Genomic DNA, 27,252 nt, shown 5'->3' with positions numbered 1-27,252 from the left:
GCACTTGGCCAAAAAGGGCGTATGCGTTTTTTCCTGAATATATTCAGGAAAAAACGCATACGCCCTTTTTGGCCAACGAAGCAAGCTTGAAAAGGAAACCTGCACTACAATGAAGTCTCACTTCCCCCCGGTCAAAAGGGCCATCTGAAAAAAGTGTAAAATCCAGAAAGGCAGGACAGGCCATGGAGAACTGGGAGCCTTGTTATGCTGATGGGCGGGAGGTAAATTGCCAACAGACACTCGGGAGAAGTGTATGGTGTTTCCTGAAACATCTAAAAAACAAAGCAACAGAGCCTAGGGCACTGCCACTTATGGTCCTATAGCTTAGGGAAATTAAAATCAAAAAGACACAGCCACCCCAAAGTTTGGGACGCCTCTGTTTACAAGAACCTTGTTTACAGTACAAGTTCAACATCGCAGAAAGTGAAAAATGGATAAAGAAGTTGTGGTATTTACTTACAAAGCAATATCACTCAGCAATGAAATCTATGTCATCAGGCCCTTAGCATCACAATGAGTGGATTCAGGTATGATGATTCTAACTGAAATAAGTCACACAGAAAAAGAAACATCATAAGATATCAGTAATACATGGAATGTAAACTTGGCTACACAGGAACTGAATTACAGAACAGAACAGGGTCTCAAATTTAGAAAACCAACTTATGCTTGCTTAAGGGTAAAGGTGAGTTGGGGTGCTGCATAAAACCAGAGATTGAAATTAGCACAGATAAAGTTCCTTAAGTCAAATATGAAATAGACAAGAGCTACTCCTTGCTCAACGAAATGGACTCAACACCGCATATTAAACGCCTAAGAATGTACCTGACTAGTAAGTATCGTAAAACCTATGGATTGCTATGTCTCCAAAAGAGAATCAAGCATGTGTACAGGGGCATAAACGCAGCAGTGATAGGATTGGAGAGGTTCGGTGAGCAAATGAAGACCCTTTGAAGTCATATTGCACGGTACCCATTACACGGGTCTCAACTCTCCAGGTTTAAGGTATTCTTCCTTCAGCTAAAACATGCATGTGGAACCCAAGTATGATCAACCATGTGAACGGGAGACGTGTTCAAATATGTCTCAGTTTTCCTCCCCTGGTACTCGGGTGCAACATTCCAGACGCTTTACTAACACTCTCCCCACTTGGAGAGTCAGCCCCTTTAAACTCCTGTTTGGCCTAGTTTGCAATTTCTGCGGAAGATGAACAGGAATAGCGAGAACCAATGAGAGGCTAGCTGGAGGTGTCTGGACGGGCAAATTTAACTCTCATTTCCCACCAGGAAGAGGAAATAACCAAAGGCTCAGCGTGCCGTACCGGAACCAGATTAGGGCCTGAAGCCATCCTGCGGTGTTGCGGCCAGGTCACAAGAAAGCGAGTTGAAGAAAGGAGCTCAGGGGCACTGTAATTCACAAACCTGCAGAGTTATAAATGACAGCTATCATCCAAAAATAGACTGAAGTAAGGCTGCCAAGAGGACTTGAAAGCGGGGCAGAATTGCAGGAAACCGATTTCAGGAGGTAGACTGGAATTGCATTGAAAGCATAGGAAAAGAGGCAGAACGTCCACAATGATGCACTTGGCCAAAAAGGGCGTATGCGTTTTTTCCTGAATATATTCAGGAAAAAACGCATACGCCCTTTTTTGCCAACCAAGCAAGCTTGCAAAGGAAATCTGCACTACAATGAAGTCTCACTTCCCCCCGGTCAAAAGGGCCATCTGAAAAAAGTGTAAACTCCAGAAAGGCAGGACAGGCCATGGAGAACTGGGAGCCTTGTTATGCTGATGGGCGGGATGTAAATTGCCAACAGACACTTGGGAGAAGTGTATGGTGTTTCCTGAAACATCTAAAAAACAAAGCAACAGAGCCTAGGGCACTTCCACTTATGGTCCTATAGCTTAGGGAAATTAAAATCAAAAAGACACAGCCACCCCAAAGTTTGGGACGCCTCTGTTTACAAGAACCTCGTTTACAGTACAAGTTCAACATCGCAGAAAGTGAAAAATGGATAAAGAAGTTGTGGTATTTACTTACAAAGCAATATCACTCAGCAATGAAATCTATGTCATCAGACCCTTAGCATCACAATGAGTGGATTCAGGTATGATGATTCTAACTGAACTAAGTCACACAGAAAAAGAAACATCATAAGATATCAGTAATACACGGAATGTAAACTTGGCTACACAGGAACTGAATTACAGAACAGAACAGGGTCTCAAATTTAGAAAACCAACTTATGCTTGCTTAAGGGTAAAGGTGAGTTGGGGTGCTGCATAAAACCAGAGATTGAAATGAGCACAGATAAAGTTCCTTAAGTCAAATATCGAATAGACAAGAGCTACTCCTTGCTCAACGAAATGGACTCAACACCGCATATTAAACGCCTAAGAATGTACCTGACTAGTAAGTATCGTAAAACCTATGGATTGCTATGTCTCCAAAAGAGAATCAAGCATGTGTAGAGTGGCATAAACGCAGCAGTGATAGGATTGGAGAGGTTCGGTGAGCAAGTGAAGACCCTTTGAAGTCATATTGCATGGTACCCATTACACGGGTCTCAACTCTCCAGGTTTAAGGTATTCTTCCTTCAGCTAAAACATGCATGTGGAACCCAAGTATGATCAACCATGTGAACGGGAGACGTGTTCAAATATGTCTCAGTTTTCCTCCCCTGGTACTCGGGTGCAACATTCCAGACGCTTTACTAACACTCTCCCCACTTGGAGAGTCAGCGCCTTTAACCTCCTGTTTGGCCCAGTTTGCAATTTCTGCGGAAGATGAACAGGAATAGCGAGAACCAATGAGAGGCTAGCTGGAGGTGTCTGGACGGGCAAATTTAACTCTCATTTCCCACCTGGAAGAGGAAATAACCAAAGGCTCAGCGTGCCGTGCCGGAACCAGATTAGGGCCTGAAGCCATCCTGCGGTGTTGCGGCCAGCTCAAAAGAAAGCGAGTTGAAGAAAGGAGCTCAGGGGCACTGTAATTCACAAACCTGCAGAGTTATAAATGACAGCTATCGTCCAAAAATAGACTGAAGTAAGGCTGCCAAGAGGACTTGAAAGCGGGGCAGAATTGCAGGAAACCGATTTCAGGAGGTAGACTGGAATTGCATTGAAAGCATAGGAAAAGAGGCAGAACGTCCACAATGATGCACTTGGCCAAAAAGGGCGTATGCGTTTTTTCCTGAATATATTCAGGAAAAAACGCATACGCCCTTTTTGGCCAACCAAGCAAGCTTGCAAAGGAAATCTGCACTACAATGAAGTCTCACTTCCCCCCGGTCAAAAGGGCCATCTGAAAAAAGTGTAAAATCCAGAAAGGCAGGACAGGCCATGGAGAACTGGGAGCCTTGTTATGCTGATGGGCGGGATGTAAATTGCCAACAGACACTCCGGAGAAGTGTATGGTGTTTCCTGAAACATCTAAAAAACAAAGCAACAGAGCCTAGGGCACTTCCACTTATGGTCCTATAGCTTAGGGAAATTAAAATCAAAAAGACACAGCCACCCCAAAGTTTGGGACGCCTCTGTTTACAAGAACCTCGTTTACAGTACAAGTTCAACATCGCAGAAAGTGAAAAATGGATAAAGAAGTTGTGGTATTTACTTACAAAGCAATATCACTCAGCAATGAAATCTGTGTCATCAGGCCCTTAGCAGCACAATGAGTGGATTCAGGTATGATGATTCTAACTGAAGTAAGTCACACAGAAAAAGAAACATCATAAGGTATCAGTAATACACGGAATGTAAACTTGGCTACACAGGAACTGAATTACAGAACAGAACAGGGTCTCAAATTTAGAAAACCAACTTATGCTTGCTTAAGGGGAAAGGTGAGTTGGGGTGCTGCATAAAACCAGAGATTGAAATGAGCACAGATAAAGTTCCTTAAGTCAAATATGGAATAGACAAGAGCTACTCCTTGCTCAACGAAATGGACTCAACACCGCATATTAAACGCCTAAGAATGTACCTGACTAGTAATTATCGTAAAACCTATGGATTGCTATGTCTCCGAAAGAGAATCAAGCATGTGTACAGGGGCATAAACGCAGCAGTGATAGGATTGGAGAGGTTCGGTGAGCATATGAAGACCCTTTGAAGTCATATTGCATGGTACCCATTACACGGGTCTCAACTCTCCAGGTTTAAGGTATTCTTCCTTCAGCTAAAACATGCATGTGGAACCCAAGTATGATCAACCATGTGAACGGGAGACGTGTTCAAATATGTCTCAGTTTTCCTCCCCTGGTACTCGGGTGCAACATTCCAGACGCTTTACTAACACTCTCCCCACTTGGAGAGTCAGCGCCTTTAACCTCCTGTTTGGCCCAGTTTGCAATTTCTGCGGAAGATGAACAGGAATAGCGAGAACCAATGAGAGGCTAGCTGGAGGTGTCTGGACGGGCAAATTTAACTCTCATTTCCCACCAAGAAGAGGAAATAACCAAAGGCTCAGCGTGCCGTACCAGAACCAGATTAGGGCCTGAAGCCATCCTGCGGTGTTGCGGCCAGGTCACAAGAAAGCGAGTTGAAGAAAGGAGCTCAGGGGCACTGTAATTCACAAACCTGCAGAGTTATAAATGACAGCTATCGTCCAAAAATAGACTGAAGTAAGGCTGCCAAGAGGACTTGAAAGCGGGGCAGAATTGCAGGAAACCGATTTCAGGAGGTAGACTGGAATTGCATTGAAAGCATAGGAAAAGAGGCAGAACGTCCACAATGATGCACTTGGCCAAAAAGGGCGTATGCGTTTTTTCCTGAATATATTCAGGAAAAAACGCATACGCCCTTTTTGGCCAACCAAGCAAGCTTGCAAAGGAAATCTGAACTACAATGAAGTCTCACTTCCCCCCGGTCAAAAGGGCCATCTGAAAAAAGTGTAAAATCCAGAAAGGCAGGACAGGCCATGGAGAACTGGGAGCCTAGTTATGCTGATGGGCGGGATGTAAATTGCCAACAGACACTCGGGAGAAGTGTATGGTGTTTCCTGAAACATCTAAAAAACAAAGCAACAGAACCTAGGGCACTTCCACTTATGGTCCTATAGCTTAGGGAAATTAAAATCAAAAAGACACAGCCACCCCAAAGTTTGGAACGGCTCTGTTTACAAGAACCTCGTTTACAGTACAAGTTCAACATCGCAGAAAGTGAAAAATGGATAAAGAAGTTGTGGTATTTACTTACAAAGCAATATCACTCAGCAATGAAATCTGTGTCATCAGGCCCTTAGCAGCACAATGAGTGGATTCAGGTATGATGATTCTAACTGAAGTAAGTCACACAGAAAAAGAAACATCATAAGATATCAGTAATACACGGAATGTAAACTTGGCTACACAGGAACTGAATTACAGAACAGAACAGGGTCTCAAATTTAGAAAACCAACTTATGCTTGCTTAAGGGTAAAGGTGAGTTGGGGTGCTGCATAAAACCAGAGATTGAAATGAGCACAGATAAAGTTCCTTAAGCCAAATATGGAATAGACAAGAGCTACTCCTTGCTCAACAAAATGGACTCAACACCGCATATTAAACGCCTAAGAATGTACCTGACTAGTAACTATCTTAAAACCTATGGATTGCTATGTCTCCGAAAGAGAATCAAGCATGTGTACAGGGGCATAAACGCAGCAGTGATAGGATTGGAGAGGTTCGGTGAGCAAATGAAGACCCTTTGAAGTCATATTGCATGGTACCCATTCCACGGGTTTCAACTACCCAGGTTTAATGTATTCTTCCTTCAGCTAAAACATGCATGTGGAACCCAGAGTATGATCAACCATGTGATCGGGAGACGTGTTCAAATATGTCTCAGTTTTCCTCCCCTGGTACTCGGGTGCAACATTCCAGACGCTTTACTAACACTCTCCCCACTTGGAGAGTCAGCCCCTTTAACCTCCTGTTTGGCCCAGTTTGCAATTTCTGCGGAAGATGAACAGGAATAGCGAGAACCAATGAGAGGCTAGCTGGAGGTGTCTGGACGGGCAAATTTAACTCTCATTTCCCACCAGGAAGAGGAAATAACCAAAGGCTCAGCGTGCCGTGCCGGAACCAGATTAGTGCCTGAAGCCATCCTGCGGTGTTGCGGCCAGGTCACAAGAAAGCGAGTTGAAGAAAGGAGCTCAGGGGCACTGTAATTCACAAACCTGCAGAGTTATAAATGACAGCTATCGTCCAAAAATAGACTGAAGTAAGGCTGCCAAGAGGACTTGAAAGCGGGGCAGAATTGCAGGAAACCGATTTCAGGAGGTAGACTGGAATTGCATTGAAAGCATAGGAAAAGAGGCAGAACGTCCACAATGATGCACTTGGCCAAAAAGGGCGTATGCGTTTTTTCCTGAATATATTCAGGAAAAAACGCATACGCCCTTTTTGGCCAACCAAGCAAGCTTGCAAAGGAAATCTGCATTACAATGAAGTCTCACTTCCCCCTGGTCAAAAGGGCCATCTGAAAAAAGTGTAAAATCCAGAAAGGCAGGACAGGCCATGGAGAACTGGGAGCCTTGTTATGCTGATGGGCGGGATGTAAATTGCCAACAGACACTCGGGAGAAGTGTATGGTGTTTCCTGAAACATCTAAAAAACAAAGCAACAGAGCCTAGGGCACTGCCACTTATGGTCCTATAGCTTAGGGAAATTAAAATAAAAAAGACACAGCCACCCCAAAGTTTGGGACGCCTCTGTTTACAAGAACCTCGTTTACAGTACAAGTTCAACATCGCAGAAAGTGAAAAATGGATAAAGAAGTTGTGGTATTTACTTACAAAGCAATATCACTCAGCAATGAAATCTATGTCATCAGACCCTTAGCATCACAATGAGTGGATTCAGGTATGATGATTCTAACTGAAATAAGTCACACAGAAAAAGAAATATCATAAGATATCAGTAATACACAGAATGTAATCTTGGCTACACAGGAACTGAATTACAGAACAGAACAGGGTCTCAAATTTAGAAAACCAACTTATGCTTGCTTAAGGGTAAAGGTGAGTTGGGGTGCTGCATAAAACCAGAGATTGAAATGAGCACAGATAAAGTTCCTTAAGTCAAATATGGAATAGACAAGAGCTACTCCTTGCTCAACGAAATGGACTCAACACCCATATTAAACGCCTAAGAATGTACCTGACTAGTAAGTATCGTAAAACCTATGGATTGCTATGTCTCCAAAAGAGAATCAAGCATGTGTACAGGGGCATAAACGCAGCAGTGATAGGATTGGAGAGGTTCGGTGAGCAAATGAAGACCCTTTGAAGTCATATTGCATGGTACCCATTACACGGGTCTCAACTCTCCAGGTTTAAGGTATTCTTCCTTCTGCTAAAACATGCATGTGGAACCCAAGTATGATCAACCATGTGAACGGGAGACGTGTTCAAATATGTCTCAGTATTCCTCCCCTGGTACTCGGGTGCAACATTCCAGATGCTTTACTAACACTCTCCCCACTTGGATAGGCAGCGCCTTTAACCTCCTGTTTGGCCCAGTTTGCAATTTCTGCGGAAGATGAACAGGAATAGCGAGAACCAATGAGAGGCTAGCTGGAGGTGTCTGGACGGGGAAATTTAACTCTCATTTCCCACCAGGAAGAGGAAATAACCAAAGGCTCAGCGTGCCGTACCGGAACCAGATTAGGGCCTGAAGCCATCCTGCGGTGTTGCGGCCAGCTCAAAAGAAAGCGAGTTGAAGAAAGGAGCTCAGGGGCACTGTAATTCACAAACCTGCAGAGTTATAAATGACAGCTATCGTCCAAAAATAGACTGAAGTAAGGCTGCCAAGAGGACTTGAAAGCGGGGCAGAATTGCAGGAAACCGATTTCAGGAGGTAGACTGGAATTGCATTGAAAGCATAGGAAAAGAGGCAGAACGTCCAAAATGATGCACTTGGCCAAAAAGGGCGTATGCGTTTTTTCCTGAATATATTCAGGAAAAAACGCATACGCCCTTTTTGGCCAACCAAGCAAGCTTGCAAAGGAAATCTGCACTACAATGAAGTCTCACTTCCCCCCGGCCAAAAGGGCCATCTGAAAAAAGTGTAAAATCCAGAAAGGCAACAGGCCATTGAGAACTGGGAGACTTGTTATGCTGATGGGCGGGATGTAAATTGCCAACAACCACTCGGGAGAAGTGTATGGTGTTTCCTGAAACATCTAAAAAACAAAGCAACAGAACCTAGGGCACTTCCACTTATGGTCCTATAGCTTAGGGAAATTAAAATCAAAAAGACACAGCCACCCCAAAGTTTGGAACGGCTCTGTTTACAAGAACCTCGTTTACAGTACAAGTTCAACATCGCAGAAAGTGAAAAATGGATAAAGAAGTTGTGGTATTTACTTACAAAGCAATATCACTCAGCAATGAAATCTGTGTCATCAGGCCCTTAGCAGCACAATGAGTGGATTCAGGTATGATGATTCTAACTGAAGTAAGTCACACAGAAAATGAAACATCATAAGATATCAGTAATACACGGAATGTAAACTTGGCTACACAGGAACTGAATTACAGAACAGAACAGGGTCTCAAATTTAGAAAACCAACTTATGCTTGCTTAAGGGTAAAGGTGAGTTGGGGTGCTGCATAAAACCAGAGATTGAAATGAGCACAGATAAAGTTCCTTAAGCCAAATATGGAATAGACAAGAGCTACTCCTTGCTCAACAAAATGGACTCAACACCGCATATTAAACGCCTAAGAATGTACCTGACTAGTAACTATCTTAAAACCTATGGATTGCTATGTCTCCGAAAGAGAATCAAGCATGTGTACAGGGGCATAAACGCAGCAGTGATAGGATTGGAGAGGTTCGGTGAGCAAATGAAGACCCTTTGAAGTCATATTGCATGGTACCCATTACACGGGTTTCAACTACCCAGGTTTAAGGTATTCTTCCTTCAGCTAAAACATGCATGTGGAACCCAGAGTATGATCAACCATGTGATCGGGAGACGTGTTCAAATATGTCTCAGTTTTCCTCCCCTGGTACTCGGGTGCAACATTCCAGACGCTTTACTTACACTCTCCCCACTTGGAGAGTCATCCCCTTTAACCTCCTGTTTGGCCCAGTTTGCAATTTCTGCGGAAGATGAACAGGAATAGGGAGAACCAATGAGAGGCTAGCTGGAGGTGTCTGGACGGGCAAATTTAACTCTCATTTCCCACCAGGAAGAGGAAATAACCAAAGGCTCAGCGTGCCGTGCCGGAACCAGATTAGGGCCTGAAGCCATCCTGCGGTGTTGCGGCCAGGTCACAAGAAAGCGAGTTGAGGAAAGGAGCTCAGGGGCACTGTAATTCACAAACCTGCAGAGTTATAAATGACAGCTATCGTCCAAAAATAGACTGAAGTAAGGCTGCCAAGAGGACTTGAAAGCGGGGCAGAATTGCAGGAAACCGATTTCAGGAGGTAGACTGGAATTGCATTGAAAGCATAGGAAAAGAGGCAGAACGTCCACAATGATGCACTTGGCCAAAAAGGGCGTATGCGTTTTTTCCTGAATATATTCAGGAAAAAACGCATACGCCCTTTTTGGCCAACCAAGCAAGCTTGCAAAGGAAATCTGCACTACAATGAAGTCTCACTTCCCCCCGGTCAAAAGGGCCATCTGAAAAAAGTGTAAAATCCAGAAAGGCAGGACAGGCCATGGAGAACTGGGAGCCTTGTTATGCTGATGGGCGGGATGTAAATTGCCAACAGACACTCGGGAGAAGTGTATGGTGTTTCCTGAAACATCTAAAAAACAAAGCAACAGAGCCTAGGGCACTTCCACTTATGGTCCTATAGCTTAGGGAAATTAAAATCAAAAAGACACAGCCACCCCAAAGTTTGGGACGCCTCTGTTTACAAGAACCTCGTTTACAGTACAAGTTCAACATCGCAGAAAGTGAAAAATGGATAAAGAAGTTGTGGTATTTACTTACAAAGCAATATCACTCAGCAATGAAATCTATGTCATCAGGCCCTTAGCATCACAATGAGTGGATGCAGGTATGATGATTCTAACTGAAATAAGTCACACAGAAAAAGAAATATCATAAGATATCAGTAATACACGGAATGTAAACTTGGCTACACAGGAACTGAATTACAGAACAGAACAGGGTCTCAAATTTAGAAAACCAACTTATGCTTGCTTAAGGGTAAAGGTGAGTTGGGGTGCTGCATAAAACCAGAGATTGAAATGAGCACAGATAAAGTTCCTTAAGTCAAATATGGAATAGACAAGAGCTACTCCTTGCTCAACGAAATGGACTCAACACCCCATATTAAACGCCTAAGAATGTACCTGACTAGTAAGTATCGTAAAACCTATGGATTGCTATGTCTCCAAAAGAGAATCAAGCATGTGTACAGGGGCATAAACGCAGCAGTGATAGGATTGGAGAGGTTCGGTGAGCAAATGAAGACCCTTTGAAGTCATATTGCATGGTACCCATTACACGGGTCTCAACTACCCAGGTTTAAGGTATTCTTCCTTCTGCTAAAACATGCATGTGGAACCCAAGTATGATCAACCATGTGAACGGGAGACGTGTTCAAATATGTCTCAGTTTTCCTCCCCTGGTACTCGGGTGCAACATTCCAGATGCTTTACTAACACTCTCCCCACTTGGAGAGTCAGCGCCTTTAACCTCCTGTTTGGCCCAGTTTGCAATTTCTGCGGAAGATGAACAGGAATAGCGAGAACCAATGAGAGGCTAGCTGGAGGTGTCTGGACGGGCAAATTTAACTCTCATTTCCCACCAGGAAGAGGAAATAACCAAAGGATCAGCGTGCCGTACCGGAACCAGATTAGGGCCTGAAGCCATCCTGCGGTGTTGCGGCCAGCTCAAAAGAAAGCGAGTTGAAGAAAGGAGCTCAGGGGCACTGTAATTCACAAACCTGCAGAGTTATAAATGACAGCTATCGTCCAAAAATAGACTGAAGTAAGGCTGCCAAGAGGACTTGAAAGCGGGGCAGAATTGCAGGAAACCGATTTCAGGAGGTAGACTGGAATTGCATTGAAAGCGTAGGAAAAGAGGCAGAACGTCCACAATGATGCACTTGGCCAAAAAGGGCGTATGCGTTTTTTCCTGAATATATTCAGGAAAAAATGCATACGCCCTTTTTGGAAAACCAAGCAAGCTTGCAAAGGAAATCTGCACTACAATGAAGTCTCACTTCCCCCCGGTCAAAAGGGCCATCTGAAAAAAGTGTAAAATCCAGAAAGGCAGGACAGGCCATGGAGAACTGGGAGCCTTGTTATGCTGATGGGCGGGATGTAAATTGCCAACAACCATTCGGGAGAAGTGTATGGTGTTTCCTGAAACATCTAAAAAACAAAGCAACAGAACCTAGGGCACTTCCACTTATGGTCCTATAGCTTAGGGAAATTAAAATCAAAAAGACACAGCCACCCCAAAGTTTGGAACGGCTCTGTTTACAAGAACCTCGTTTACAGTACAAGTTCAACATCGCAGAAAGTGAAAAATGGATAAAGAAGTTGTGGTATTTACTTACAAAGCAATATCACTCAGCAATGAAATCTGTGTCATCAGGCCCTTAGCAGCACAATGAGTGGATTCAGGTATGATGATTCTAACTGAAGTAAGTCACACAGAAAATGAAACATCATAAGATATCAGTAATACACGGAATGTAAACTTGGCTACACAGGAACTGAATTACAGAACAGAACAGGGTCTCAAATTTAGAAAACCAACTTATGCTTGCTTAAGGGTAAAGGTGAGTTGGGGTGCTGCATAAAACCAGAGATTGAAATGAGCACAGATAAAGTTCCTTAAGTCAAATATGGAATAGACAAGAGCTACTCCTTGCTCAACAAAATGGACTCAACACCGCATATTAAACGCCTAAGAATGTACTTGACTAGTAAGTATCTTAAAACCTATGGATTGCTATGTCTCCGAAAGAGAATCAAGCATGTGTACAGGGGCATAAACGCAGCAGTGATAGGATTGGAGAGGTTCGGTGAGCAAATGAAGACCCTTTGAAGTCATATTGCATGGTACCCATTACACGGGTCTTAACTCTCCAGGTTTAAGGTATTCTTCCTTCAGCTAAAACATGCATGTGGAACCCAAGTATGATCAACCATGTGAACGGGAGACGTGTTCAAATATGTCTCAGTTTTCCTCCCCTGGTACTCGGGTGCAACATTCCAGACGCTTTACTAACACTCTCCCCACTTGGAGAGTCAGTCCCTTTAACCTCCTGTTTGGCCCAGTTTGCAATTTCTGCGGAAGATGAACAGGAATAGCGAGAACCAATGAGAGGCTAGCTGGAGGTGTCTGGACGGGCAAATTTAACTCTCATTTCCCACCAGGAAGAGGAATTAACCAAAGGCTCAGCATGCCGGGCCGGAACCAGATTAGGGCCTGAAGCCATCCTGCGGTGTTGCGGCCAGGTCACAAGAAAGCGAGTTGAAGAAAGGAGCTCAGGGGCACTGTAATTCACAAACCTGCAGAGTTATAAATGACAGCTATCGTCCAAAAATAGACTGAAGTAAGGCTGCCAAGAGGACTTGAAAGCGGGGCAGAATTGCAGGAAACCGATTTCAGGAGGTAGACTGGAATTGCATTGAAAGCATAGGAAAAGAGGCAGAACGTCCACAATGATGCACTTGGCCAAAAAGGGCGTATGCGTTTTCTCCTGAATATATTCAGGAAAAAACGCATACGCCCTTTTTGGCCAACGAAGCAAGCTTGCAAAGGAAATCTGCACTACAATGAAGTCTCACTTCCCCCCGGTCAAAAGGGCCATCTGAAAAAAGTGTAAAATCCAGAAAGGCAGGACAGGCCATGGAGAACTGGGAGCGTTGCTATGCTGATGGGCGGGATGTAAATTGCCAACAGACACTCGGGAGAAGTGTATGGTGTTTCCTGAAACATCTAAAAAACAAAGCAACAGAGCCTAGGGCACTGCCACTTATGGTCCTATAGCTTAGGGAAATTAAAATCAAAAAGACACAGCCACCCCAAAGTTTGGGACGCCTCTGTTTACAAGAACCTTGTTTACAGTAGAAGTTCAACATCGCAGAAAGTGAAAAATGGATAAAGAAGTTGTGGTATTTACTTACAAAGCAATATCACTCAGCAATGAAATCTATGTCATCAGGCCCTTAGCATCACAATGAGTGGATTCAGGTATGATGATTCTAACTGAAATAAGTCACACAGAAAAAGAAACATCATAAGATATCAGTAATACATGGAATGTAAACTTGGCTACACAGGAACTGAATTACAGAACAGAACAGGGTCTCAAATTTAGAAAACCAACTTATGCTTGCTTAAGGGTAAAGGTGAGTTGGGGTGCTGCATAAAACCAGAGATTGAAATGAGCACAGATAAAGTTCCTTAAGTCAAATATGAAATAGACAAGAGCTACTCCTTGCTCAACGAAATGGACTCAACACCGCATATTAAACGCCTAAGAATGTACCTGACTAGTAAGTATCGTAAAACCTATGGATTGCTATGTCTCCAAAAGAGAATCAAGCATGTGTACAGGGGCATAAACGCAGCAGTGATAGGATTGGAGAGGTTCGGTGAGCAAATGAAGACCCTTTGAAGTCATATTGCACGGTACCCATTACACGGGTCTTAACTCTCCAGGTTTAAGGTATTCTTCCTTCAGCTAAAACATGCATGTGGAACCCAAGTATGATCAACCATGTGAACGGGAGACGTGTTCAAATATGTCTCAGTTTTCCTCCCCTGGTACTCGGGTGCAACATTCCAGACGCTTTACTAACACTCTCCCCACTTGGAGAGTCAGCCCCTTTAACCTCCTGTTTGGCCCAGTTTGCAATTTCTGCGGAAGATGAACAGGAATAGCGAGAACCAATGAGAGGCTAGCTGGAGGTGTCTGGACGGGCAAATTTAACTCTCATTTCCCACCAGGAAGAGGAAATAACCAAAGGCTCAGCGTGCCGTACCGGAACCAGATTAGGGCCTGAAGCCATCCTGCGGTGTTGCGGCCAGGTCACAAGAAAGCGAGTTGAAGAAAGGAGCTCAGGGGCACTGTAATTCACAAACCTGCAGAGTTATAAATGACAGCTATCATCCAAAAATAGACTGAAGTAAGGCTGCCAAGAGGACTTGAAAGCGGGGCAGAATTGCAGGAAACCGACTTCAGGAGGTAGACTGGAATTGCATTGAAAGCATAGGAAAAGAGGCAGAACGTCCACAATGATGCACTTGGCCAAAAAGGGCGTATGCGTTTTTTCCTGAATATATTCAGGAAAAAACGCATACGCCCTTTTTTGCCAACCAAGCAAGCTTGCAAAGGAAATCTGCACTACAATGAAGTCTCACTTCCCCCCGGTCAAAAGGGCCATCTGAAAAAAGTGTAAACTCCAGAAAGGCAGGACAGGCCATGGAGAACTGGGAGCCTTGTTATGCTGATGGGCGGGATGTAAATTGCCAACAGACACTTGGGAGAAGTGTATGGTGTTTCCTGAAACATCTAAAAAACAAAGCAACAGAGCCTAGGGCACTTCCACTTATGGTCCTATAGCTTAGGGAAATTAAAATCAAAAAGACACAGCCACCCCAAAGTTTGGGACGCCTCTGTTTACAAGAACCTCGTTTACAGTACAAGTTCAACATCGCAGAAAGTGAAAAATGGATAAAGAAGTTGTGGTATTTACTTACAAAGCAATATCACTCAGCAATGAAATCTATGTCATCAGACCCTTAGCATCACAATGAGTGGATTCAGGTATGATGATTCTAACTGAACTAAGTCACACAGAAAAAGAAACATCATAAGATATCAGTAATACACGGAATGTAAACTTGGCTACACAGGAACTGAATTACAGAACAGAACAGGGTCTCAAATTTAGAAAACCAACTTATGCTTGCTTAAGGGTAAAGGTGAGTTGGGGTGCTGCATAAAACCAGAGATTGAAATGAGCACAGATAAAGTTCCTTAAGTCAAATATCGAATAGACAAGAGCTACTCCTTGCTCAACGAAATGGACTCAACACCGCATATTAAACGCCTAAGAATGTACCTGACTAGTAAGTATCGTAAAACCTATGGATTGCTATGTCTCCAAAAGAGAATCAAGCATGTGTAGAGTGGCATAAACGCAGCAGTGATAGGATTGGAGAGGTTCGGTGAGCAAGTGAAGACCCTTTGAAGTCATATTGCATGGTACCCATTACACGGGTCTCAACTCTCCAGGTTTAAGGTATTCTTCCTTCAGCTAAAACATGCATGTGGAACCCAAGTATGATCAACCATGTGAACGGGAGACGTGTTCAAATATGTCTCAGTTTTCCTCCCCTGGTACTCGGGTGCAACATTCCAGACGCTTTACTAACACTCTCCCCACTTGGAGAGTCAGTGCCTTTAACCTCCTGTTTGGCCCAGTTTGCAATTTCTGCGGAAGATGAACAGGAATAGCGAGAACCAATGAGAGGCTAGCTGGAGGTGTCTGGACGGGCAAATTTAACTCTCATTTCCCACCTGGAAGAGGAAATAACCAAAGGCTCAGCGTGCCGTGCCGGAACCAGATTAGGGCCTGAAGCCATCCTGCGGTGTTGCGGCCAGCTCAAAAGAAAGCGAGTTGAAGAAAGGAGCTCAGGGGCACTGTAATTCACAAACCTGCAGAGTTATAAATGACAGCTATCGTCCAAAAATAGACTGAAGTAAGGCTGCCAAGAGGACTTGAAAGCGGGGCAGAATTGCAGGAAACCGATTTCAGGAGGTAGACTGGAATTGCATTGAAAGCATAGGAAAAGAGGCAGAACGTCCACAATGATGCACTTGGCCAAAAAGGGCGTATGCGTTTTTTCCTGAATATATTCAGGAAAAAACGCATACGCCCTTTTTGGCCAACCAAGCAAGCTTGCAAAGGAAATCTGCACTACAATGAAGTCTCACTTCCCCCCGGTCAAAAGGGCCATCTGAAAAAAGTGTAAAATCCAGAAAGGCAGGACAGGCCATGGAGAACTGGGAGCCTTGTTATGCTGATGGGCGGGATGTAAATTGCCAACAGACACTCGGGAGAAGTGTATGGTGTTTCCTGAAACATCTAAAAAACAAAGCAACATAACCTAGGGCACTTCCACTTATGGTCCTATAGCTTAGGGAAATTAAAATCAAAAAGACACAGACACCCCAAAGTTTGGAACGGCTCTGTTTACAAGAACCTCGTTTACAGTACAAGTTCAACATCGCAGAAAGTGAAAAATGGATAAAGAAGTTGTGGTATTTACTTACAAAGCAATATCACTCAGCAATGAAATCTGTGTCATCAGGCCCTTAGCAGCACAATGAGTGGATTCAGGTATGATGATTCTAACTGAAGTAAGTCACACAGAAAAAGAAACATCATAAGGTATCAGTAATACACGGAATGTAAACTTGGCTACACAGGAACTGAATTACAGAACAGAACAGGGTCTCAAATTTAGAAAACCAACTTATGCTTGCTTAAGGGGAAACGTGAGTTGGGGTGCTGCATAAAACCAGAGATTGAAATGAGCACAGATAAAGTTCCTTAAGTCAAATATGGAATAGACAAGAGCTACTCCTTGCTCAACGAAATGGACTCAACACCGCATATTAAACGCCTAAGAATGTACCTGACTAGTAATTATCGTAAAACCTATGGATTGCTATGTCTCCGAAAGAGAATCAAGCATGTGTACAGGGGCATAAACGCAGCAGTGATAGGATTGGAGAGGTTCGGTGAGCAAATGAAGACCCTTTGAAGTCATATTGCATGGTACCCATTACACGGGTCTCAACTCTCCAGGTTTAAGGTATTCTTCCTTGAGCTAAAACATGCATGTGGAACCCAAGTATGATCAACCATGTGAACGGGAGACGTGTTCAAATATGTCTCAGTTTTCCTCCCCTGGTACTCGGGTGCAACATTCCAGACGCTTTACTAACACTCTCCCCACTTGGAGAGTCAGCGCCTTTAACCTCCTGTTTGGCCCAGTTTGCAATTTCTGCGGAAGATGAACAGGAATAGCGAGAACCAATGAGAGGCTAGCTGGAGGTGTCTGGACGGGCAAATTTAACTCTCATTTCCCACCTGGAAGAGGAAATAACCAAAGGCTCAGCGTGCCGTGCCGGAACCAGATTAGGGCCTGAAGCCATCCTGCGGTGTTGCGGCCAGCTCAAAAGAAAGCGAGTTGAAGAAAGGAGCTCAGGGGCACTGTAATTCACAAACCTGCAGAGTTATAAATGACAGCTATCGTCCAAAAATAGACTGAAGTAAGGCTGCCAAGAGGACTTGAAAGCGGGGCAGAATTGCAGGAAACCGATTTCAGGAGGTAGACTGGAATTGCATTGAAAGCATAGGAAAAGAGGCAGAACGTCCACAATGATGCACTTGGCCAAAAAGGGCGTATGCGTTTTTTCCTGAATATATTCAGGAAAAAACGCATACGCCCTTTTTGGCCAACCAAGCAAGCTTGCAAAGGAAATCTGCACTACAATGAAGTCTCACTTCCCCCCGGTCAAAAGGGCCATCTGAAAAAAGTGTAAAATCCAGAAAGGCAGGACAGGCCATGGAGAACTGGGAGCCTTGTTATGCTGATGGGCGGGATGTAAATTGCCAACAGACACTCGGGAGAAGTGTATGGTGTTTCCTGAAACATCTAAAAAACAAAGCAACATAACCTAGGGCACTTCCACTTATGGTCCTATAGCTTAGGGAAATTAAAATCAAAAAGACACAGCCACCCCAAAGTTTGGAACGGCTCTGTTTACAAGAACCTCGTTTACAGTACAAGTTCAACATCGCAGAAAGTGAAAAATGGATAAAGAAGTTGTGGTATTTACTTACAAAGCAATATCACTCAGCAATGAAATCTGTGTCATCAGGCCCTTAGCAGCACAATGAGTGGATTCAGGTATGATGATTCTAACTGAAGTAAGTCACACAGAAAAAGAAACATCATAAGGTATCAGTAATACACGGAATGTAAACTTGGCTACACAGGAACTGAATTACAGAACAGAACAGGGTCTCAAATTTAGAAAACCAACTTATGCTTGCTTAAGGGGAAACGTGAGTTGGGGTGCTGCATAAAACCAGAGATTGAAATGAGCACAGATAAAGTTCCTTAAGTCAAATATGGAATAGACAAGAGCTACTCCTTGCTCAACGAAATGGACTCAACACCGCATATTAAACGCCTAAGAATGTACCTGACTAGTAATTATCGTAAAACCTATGGATTGCTATGTCTCCGAAAGAGAATCAAGCATGTGTACAGGGGCATAAACGCAGCAGTGATAGGATTGGAGAGGTTCGGTGAGCAAATGAAGACCCTTTGAAGTCATATTGCATGGTACCCATTACACGGGTCTCAACTCTCCAGGTTTAAGGTATTCTTCCTTCAGCTAAAACATGCATGTGGAACCCAAGTATGATCAACCATGTGAACGGGAGACGTGTTCAAATATGTCTCAGTTTTCCTCCCCTGGTACTCGGGTGCAACATTCCAGACGCTTTACTAACACTCTCCCCACTTGGAGAGTCAGCGCCTTTAACCTCCTGTTTGGCCCAGTTTGCAATTTCTGCGGAAGATGAACAGGAATAGCGAGAACCAATGAGAGGCTAGCTGGAGGTGTCTGGACGGGCAAATTTAACTCTCATTTCCCACCAGGAAGAGGAAATAACCAAAGGCTCAGCGTGCCGTACCAGAACCAGATTAGGGCCTGAAGCCATCCTGCGGTGTTGCGGCCAGGTCACAAGAAAGCGAGTTGAAGAAAGGAGCTCAGGGGCACTGTAATTCACAAACCTGCAGAGTTATAAATGACAGCTATCGTCCAAAAATAGACTGAAGTAAGGCTGCCAAGAGGACTTGAAAGCGGGGCAGAATTGCAGGAAACCGATTTCAGGAGGTAGACTGGAATTGCATTGAAAGCATAGGAAAAGAGGCAGAACGTCCACAATGATGCACTTGGCCAAAAAGGGCGTATGCGTTTTTTCCTGAATATATTCAGGAAAAAACGCATACGCCCTTTTTGGCCAACCAAGCAAGCTTGCAAAGGAAATCTGAACTACAATGAAGTCTCACTTCCCCCCGGTCAAAAGGGCCATCTGAAAAAAGTGTAAAATCCAGAAAGGCAGGACAGGCCATGGAGAACTGGGAGCCTAGTTATGCTGATGGGCGGGATGTAAATTGCCAACAGACACTCGGGAGAAGTGTATGGTGTTTCCTGAAACATCTAAAAAACAAAGCAACAGAACCTAGGGCACTTCCACTTATGGTCCTATAGCTTAGGGAAATTAAAATCAAAAAGACACAGCCACCCCAAAGTTTGGAACGGCTCTGTTTACAAGAACCTCGTTTACAGTACAAGTTCAACATCGCAGAAAGTGAAAAATGGATAAAGAAGTTGTGGTATTCACTTACAAAGCAATATCACTCAGCAATGAAATCTGTGTCATCAGGCCCTTAGCAGCACAATGAGTGGATTCAGGTATGATGATTCTAACTGAAGTAAGTCACACAGAAAAAGAAACATCATAAGATATCAGTAATACACGGAATGTAAACTTGGCTACACAGGAACTGAATTACAGAACAGAACAGGGTCTCAAATTTAGAAAACCAACTTATGCTTGCTTAAGGGTAAAGGTGAGTTGGGGTGCTGCATAAAACCAGAGATTGAAATGAGCACAGATAAAGTTCCTTAAGCCAAATATGGAATAGACAAGAGCTACTCCTTGCTCAACAAAATGGACTCAACACCGCATATTAAACGCCTAAGAATGTACCTGACTAGTAACTATCTTAAAACCTATGGATTGCTATGTCTCCGAAAGAGAATCAAGCATGTGTACAGGGGCATAAACGCAGCAGTGATAGGATTGGAGAGGTTCGGTGAGCAAATGAAGACCCTTTGAAGTCATATTGCATGGTACCCATTCCACGGGTTTCAACTACCCAGGTTTAAGGTATTCTTCCTTCAGCTAAAACATGCATGTGGAACCCAGAGTATGATCAACCATGTGAACGGGAGACGTGTTCAAATATGTCTCAGTTTTCCTCCCCTGGTACTCGGGTGCAACATTCCAGACGCTTTACTAACACTCTCCCCACTTGGAGAGTCAGCCCCTTTAACCTCCTGTTTGGCCCAGTTTGCAATTTCTGCGGAAGATGAACAGGAATAGCGAGAACCAATGAGAGGCTAGCTGGAGGTGTCTGGACGGGCAAATTTAACTCTCATTTCCCACCAGGAAGAGGAAATAACCAAAGGCTCAGCGTGCCGTGCCGGAACCAGATTAGTGCCTGAAGCCATCCTGCGGTGTTGCGGCCAGGTCACAAGAAAGCGAGTTGAAGAAAGGAGCTCAGGGGCACTGTAATTCACAAACCTGCAGAGTTATAAATGACAGCTATCGTCCAAAAATAGACTGAAGTAAGGCTGCCAAGAGGACTTGAAAGCGGGGCAGAATTGCAGGAAACCGATTTCAGGAGGTAGACTGGAATTGCATTGAAAGCATAGGAAAAGAGGCAGAACGTCCACAATGATGCACTTGGCCAAAAAGGGCGTATGCGTTTTTTCCTGAATATATTCAGGAAAAAACGCATACGCCCTTTTTGGCCAACCAAGCAAGCTTGCAAAGGAAATCTGCATTACAATGAAGTCTCACTTCCCCCTGGTCAAAAGGGCCATCTGAAAAAAGTGTAAAATCCAGAAAGGCAGGACAGGCCATGGAGAACTGGGAGCCTTGTTATGCTGATGGGCGGGATGTAAATTGCCAACAGACACTCGGGAGAAGTGTATGGTGTTTCCTGAAACATCTAAAAAACAAAGCAACAGAGCCTAGGGCACTGCCACTTATGGTCCTATAGCTTAGGGAAATTAAAATCAAAAAGACACAGCCACCCCAAAGTTTGGGACGCCTCTGTTTACAAGAACCTCGTTTACAGTACAAGTTCAACATCGCAGAAAGTGAAAAATGGATAAAGAAGTTGTGGTATTTACTTACAAAGCAATATCACTCAGCAATGAAATCTATGTCATCAGACCCTTAGCATCACAATGAGTGGATTCAGGTATGATGATTCTAACTGAAATAAGTCACACAGAAAAAGAAATATCATAAGATATCAGTAATACACAGAATGTAATCTTGGCTACACAGGAACTGAATTACAGAACAGAACAGGGTCTCAAATTTAGAAAACCAACTTATGCTTGCTTAAGGGTAAAGGTGAGTTGGGGTGCTGCATAAAACCAGAGATTGAAATGAGCACAGATAAAGTTCCTTAAGTCAAATATGGAATAGACAAGAGCTACTCCTTGCTCAACGAAATGGACTCAACACCCATATTAAACGCCTAAGAATGTACCTGACTAGTAAGTATCGTAAAACCTATGGATTGCTATGTCTCCAAAAGAGAATCAAGCATGTGTACAGGGGCATAAACGCAGCAGTGATAGGATTGGAGAGGTTCGGTGAGCAAATGAAGACCCTTTGAAGTCATATTGCATGGTACCCATTACACGGGTCTCAACTCTCCAGGTTTAAGGTATTCTTCCTTCTGCTAAAACATGCATGTGGAACCCAAGTATGATCAACCATGTGAACGGGAGACGTGTTCAAATATGTCTCAGTATTCCTCCCCTGGTACTCGGGTGCAACATTCCAGATGCTTTACTAACACTCTCCCCACTTGGAGAGTCAGCGCCTTTAACCTCCTGTTTGGCCCAGTTTGCAATTTCTGCGGAAGATGAACAGGAATAGCGAGAACCAATGAGAGGCTAGCTGGAGGTGTCTGGACGGGCAAATTTAACTCTCATTTCCCACCAGGAAGAGGAAATAACCAAAGGCTCAGCGTGCCGTACCGGAACCAGATTAGGGCCTGAAGCCATCCTGCGGTGTTGCGGCCAGCTCAAAAGAAAGCGAGTTGAAGAAAGGAGCTCAGGGGCACTGTAATTCACAAACCTGCAGAGTTATAAATGACAGCTATCGTCCAAAAATAGACTGAAGTAAGGCTGCCAAGAGGACTTGAAAGCGGGGCAGAATTGCAGGAAACCGATTTCAGGAGGTAGACTGGAATTGCATTGAAAGCATAGGAAAAGAGGCAGAACGTCCAAAATGATGCACTTGGCCAAAAAGGGCGTATGCGTTTTTTCCTGAATATATTCAGGAAAAAACGCATACGCCCTTTTTGGCCAACCAAGCAAGCTTGCAAAGGAAATCTGCACTACAATGAAGTCTCACTTCCCCCCGGTCAAAAGGGCCATCTGAAAAAAGTGTAAAATCCAGAAAGGCAACAGGCCATTGAGAACTGGGAGACTTGTTATGCTGATGGGCGGGATGTAAATTGCCAACAACCACTCGGGAGAAGTGTATGGTGTTTCCTGAAACATCTAAAAAACAAAGCAACAGAACCTAGGGCACTTCCACTTATGGTCCTATAGCTTAGGGAAATTAAAATCAAAAAGACACAGCCACCCCAAAGTTTGGAACGGCTCTGTTTACAAGAACCTCGTTTACAGTACAAGTTCAACATCGCAGAAAGTGAAAAATGGATAAAGAAGTTGTGGTATTTACTTACAAAGCAATATCACTCAGCAATGAAATCTGTGTCATCAGGCCCTTAGCAGCACAATGAGTGGATTCAGGTATGATGATTCTAACTGAAGTAAGTCACACAGAAAAAGAAACATCATAAGATATCAGTAATACACGGAATGTAAACTTGGCTACACAGGAACTGAATTACAGAACAGAACAGGGTCTCAAATTTAGAAAACCAACTTATGCTTGCTTAAGGGTAAAGGTGAGTTGGGGTGCTGCATAAAACCAGAGATTGAAATGAGCACAGATAAAGTTCCTTAAGCCAAATATGGAATAGACAAGAGCTACTCCTTGCTCAACAAAATGGACTCAACACCGCATATTAAACGCCTAAGAATGTACCTGACTAGTAACTATCTTAAAACCTATGGATTGCTATGTCTCCGAAAGAGAATCAAGCATGTGTACAGGGGCATAAACGCAGCAGTGATAGGATTGGAGAGGTTCGGTGAGCAAATGAAGACCCTTTGAAGTCATATTGCATGGTACCCATTACACGGGTTTCAACTACCCAGGTTTAAGGTATTCTTCCTTCAGCTAAAACATGCATGTGGAACCCAGAGTATGATCAACCATGTGATCGGGAGACGTGTTCAAATATGTCTCAGTTTTCCTCCCCTGGTACTCGGGTGCAACATTCCAGACGCTTTACTTACACTCTCCCCACTTGGAGAGTCATCCCCTTTAACCTCCTGTTTGGCCCAGTTTGCAATTTCTGCGGAAGATGAACAGGAATAGGGAGAACCAATGAGAGGCTAGCTGGAGGTGTCTGGACGGGCAAATTTAACTCTCATTTCCCACCAGGAAGAGGAAATAACCAAAGGCTCAGCGTGCCGTGCCGGAACCAGATTAGGGCCTGAAGCCATCCTGCGGTGTTGCGGCCAGGTCACAAGAAAGCGAGTTGAGGAAAGGAGCTCAGGGGCACTGTAATTCACAAACCTGCAGAGTTATAAATGACAGCTATCGTCCAAAAATAGACTGAAGTAAGGCTGCCAAGAGGACTTGAAAGCGGGGCAGAATTGCAGGAAACCGATTTCAGGAGGTAGACTGGAATTGCATTGAAAGCATAGGAAAAGAGGCAGAACGTCCACAATGATGCACTTGGCCAAAAAGGGCGTATGCGTTTTTTCCTGAATATATTCAGGAAAAAACGCATACGCCCTTTTTGGCCAACCAAGCAAGCTTGCAAAGGAAATCTGCACTACAATGAAGTCTCACTTCCCCCCGGTCAAAAGGGCCATCTGAAAAAAGTGTAAAATCCAGAAAGGCAGGACAGGCCATGGAGAACTGGGAGCCTTGTTATGCTGATGGGCGGGATGTAAATTGCCAACAGACACTCCGGAGAAGTGTATGGTGTTTCCTGAAACATCTAAAAAACAAAGCAACAGAGCCTAGGGCACTTCCACTTATGGTCCTATAGCTTAGGGAAATTAAAATCAAAAAGACACAGCCACCCCAAAGTTTGGGACGCCTCTGTTTACAAGAACCTCGTTTACAGTACAAGTTCAACATCGCAGAAAGTGAAAAATGGATAAAGAAGTTGTGGTATTTACTTACAAAGCAATATCACTCAGCAATGAAATCTATGTCATCAGGCCCTTAGCATCACAATGAGTGGATGCAGGTATGATGATTCTAACTGAAATAAGTCACACAGAAAAAGAAATATCATAAGATATCAGTAATACACGGAATGTAAACTTGGCTACACAGGAACTGAATTACAGAACAGAACAGGGTCTCAAATTTAGAAAACCAACTTATGCTTGCTTAAGGGTAAAGGTGAGTTGGGGTGCTGCATAAAACCAGAGATTGAAATGAGCACAGATAAAGTTCCTTAAGTCAAATATGGAATAGACAAGAGCTACTCCTTGCTCAACGAAATGGACTCAACACCCCATATTAAACGCCTAAGAATGTACCTGACTAGTAAGTATCGTAAAACCTATGGATTGCTATGTCTCCAAAAGAGAATCAAGCATGTGTACAGGGGCATAAACGCAGCAGTGATAGGATTGGAGAGGTTCGGTGAGCAAATGAAGACCCTTTGAAGTCATATTGCATGGTACCCATTACACGGGTCTCAACTACCCAGGTTTAAGGTATTCTTCCTTCTGCTAAAACATGCATGTGGAACCCAAGTATGATCAACCATGTGAACGGGAGACGTGTTCAAATATGTCTCAGTTTTCCTCCCCTGGTACTCGGGTGCAACATTCCAGATGCTTTACTAACACTCTCCCCACTTGGAGAGTCAGCGCCTTTAACCTCCTGTTTGGCCCAGTTTGCAATTTCTGCGGAAGATGAACAGGAATAGCGAGAACCAATGAGAGGCTAGCTGGAGGTGTCTGGACGGGCAAATTTAACTCTCATTTCCCACCAGGAAGAGGAAATAACCAAAGGCTCAGCGTGCCGTACCGGAACCAGATTAGGGCCTGAAGCCATCCTGCGGTGTTGCGGCCAGGTCACAAGAAAGCGAGTTGAAGAAAGGAGCTCAGGGGCACTGTAATTCACAAACCTGCAGAGTTATAAATGACAGCTATCGTCCAAAAATAGACTGAAGTAAGGCTGCCAAGAGGACTTGAAAGCGGGGCAGAATTGCAGGAAACCGATTTCAGGAGGTAGACTGGAATTGCATTGAAAGCATAGGAAAAGAGGCAGAACGTCCACAATGATGCACTTGGCCAAAAAGGGCATATGCGTTTTCTCCTGAATATATTCAGGAAAAAACGCATACGCCCTTTTTGGCCAACGAAGCAAGCTTGCAAAGGAAATCTGCACTACAATGAAGTCTCACTTCCCCCCGGTCAAAAGGGCCATCTGAAAAAAGTGTAAAATCCAGAAAGGCAGGACAGGCCATGGAGAACTGGGAGCGTTGCTATGCTGATGGGCGGGATGTAAATTGCCAACATACACTCGGGAGAAGTGTATGGTGTTTCCTGAAACATCTAAAAAACAAAGCAACAGAGCCTAGGGCACTGCCACTTATGGTCCTATAGCTTAGGGAAATTAAAATCAAAAAGACACAGCCACCCCAAAGTTTGGAACGCCTCTGTTTACAAGAACCTCGTTTACAGTACAAGTTCAACATCGCAGAAAGTGAAAAATGGATAAAGAAGTTGTGGTATTTACTTACAAAGCAATATCACTCAGCAATGAAATCTATGTCATCAGGCCTTTAGCATCACAATGAGTGGATTCAGGTATGATGATTCTAACTGAAATAAGTCACACAGAAAAAGAAACATCATAAGATATCAGTAATACACGGAATGTAAACTTGGCTACACAGGAACTGAATTACAGAACAGAACAGGGTCTCAAATTTAGAAAACCAACTTATGCTTGCTTAAGGGTAAAGGTGAGTTGGGGTGCTGAATAAAACCAGAGATTGAAATGAGCACAGATAAATTTCCTTAAGTCAAATATGGAATAGACAAGAGCTACTCCTTGCTCAACGAAATGGACTCAACACCGCATATTAAACGCCTAAGAATGTACCTGACTAGTAAGTATCTTAAAACCTATGGATTGCTATGTCTCCGAAAGAGAATCAAGCATGTGTACAGGGGCATAAACGCAGCAGTGATAGGATTGGAGAGGTTCGGTGAGCAAATGAAGACCCTTTGAAGTCATATTGCATGGTACCCATTCCACAGGTCTCAACTCTCCAGGTTTAAGGTATTCTTCCTTCAGCTAAAACATGCATGTGGAACCCAGAGTATGATCAACCATGTGAACGGGAGACGTGTTCAAATATGTCTCAGTTTTCCTCCCCTGGTACTCGGGTGCAACATTCCAGACGCTTTACTAACACTCTCCCGACTTGGAGAGTCAGTCCCTTTAACCTCCTGTTTGGCCCAGTTTGCAATTTCTGCGGAAGATGAACAGGAATAGCGAGAACCAATGAGAGGCTAGCTGGAGGTGTCTGGACGGGCAAATTTAACTCTCATTTCCCACCAGGAAGAGGAATTAACCAAAGGCTCAGCGTGCCGTGCCAGAACCAGATTAGGGCCTGAAGCCATCCTGCGGTGTTGCGGCCAGGTCACAAGAAAGCGAGTTGAAGAAAGGAACTCAGGGGCGCTGTAATTCACAAACCTGCAGACTTATAAATGACAGCTATCGTCCAAAAATAGACTGAAGTAAGGCTGCCAAGAGGACTTGAAAGCGGGGCAGAATTGCAGGAAACCGATTTCAGGAGGCAGACTGGAATTGCATTGAAAGCATAGGAAAAGAGGCAGAACGTCCACAATGATGCACTTGGCCAAAAAGGGCATATGCGTTTTTTCCTGAATATATTCAGGAAAAAACGCATACGCCCTTTTTGGCCAACCAAGCAAGCTTGCAAAGGAAATCTGCACTACAATGAAGTCTCACTTCACCCCGGTCAAAAGGGCCATCTGAAAAAAGTGTAAAATCCAGAAAGGCAACAGGCCATTGAGAACTGGGAGCCTTGTTATGCTGATGGGCGGGATGTAAATTGCCAACAGACACTTGGGAGAAGTGTATGGTGTTTCCTGAAACATCTAAAAAACAAAGCAACAGAGCCTAGGGCACTTCCACTTATGGTCCTATAGCTTAGGGAAATTAAAATCAAAAAGACACAGCCACCCCAAAGTTTGGAATGGCTCTGTTTACAAGAACCTCATTTACAGTACAAGTTCAA

General features: G+C 43.9%; 1 long non-coding RNA gene across 7 annotated transcripts in view; it reads right to left on the bottom strand.

Moving 5' to 3' along the window:
• The window catches only part of LOC307181154, a 2,002,597-nt gene that overhangs the window by 1,384,827 nt on the left and 590,518 nt on the right, over positions 1-27,252 (bottom strand). Inside the window, exon 1 of one of the 7 annotated variants that reach the window (XR_013826039.1) lies at positions 2,863-2,883. The exons of the other annotated variants lie outside the window; for them this stretch is intronic. This is a non-coding gene — a long non-coding RNA (uncharacterized lncRNA). Of the gene's footprint in view, positions 1-2,862; positions 2,884-27,252 lie in introns of those variants that run through there. 7 annotated transcript variants of the gene reach the window in all.

The sequence above is a fragment of the Stenella coeruleoalba genome (genome assembly GCF_951394435.1).
Source record: "Stenella coeruleoalba genome assembly, contig: scaffold_61, whole genome shotgun sequence".
Lineage (NCBI taxonomy): Eukaryota > Metazoa > Chordata > Mammalia > Artiodactyla > Delphinidae > Stenella > Stenella coeruleoalba.
Note: the sequence above shows the minus strand (reverse complement) of the source record. Positions and strands in the feature narration are given on the sequence as shown.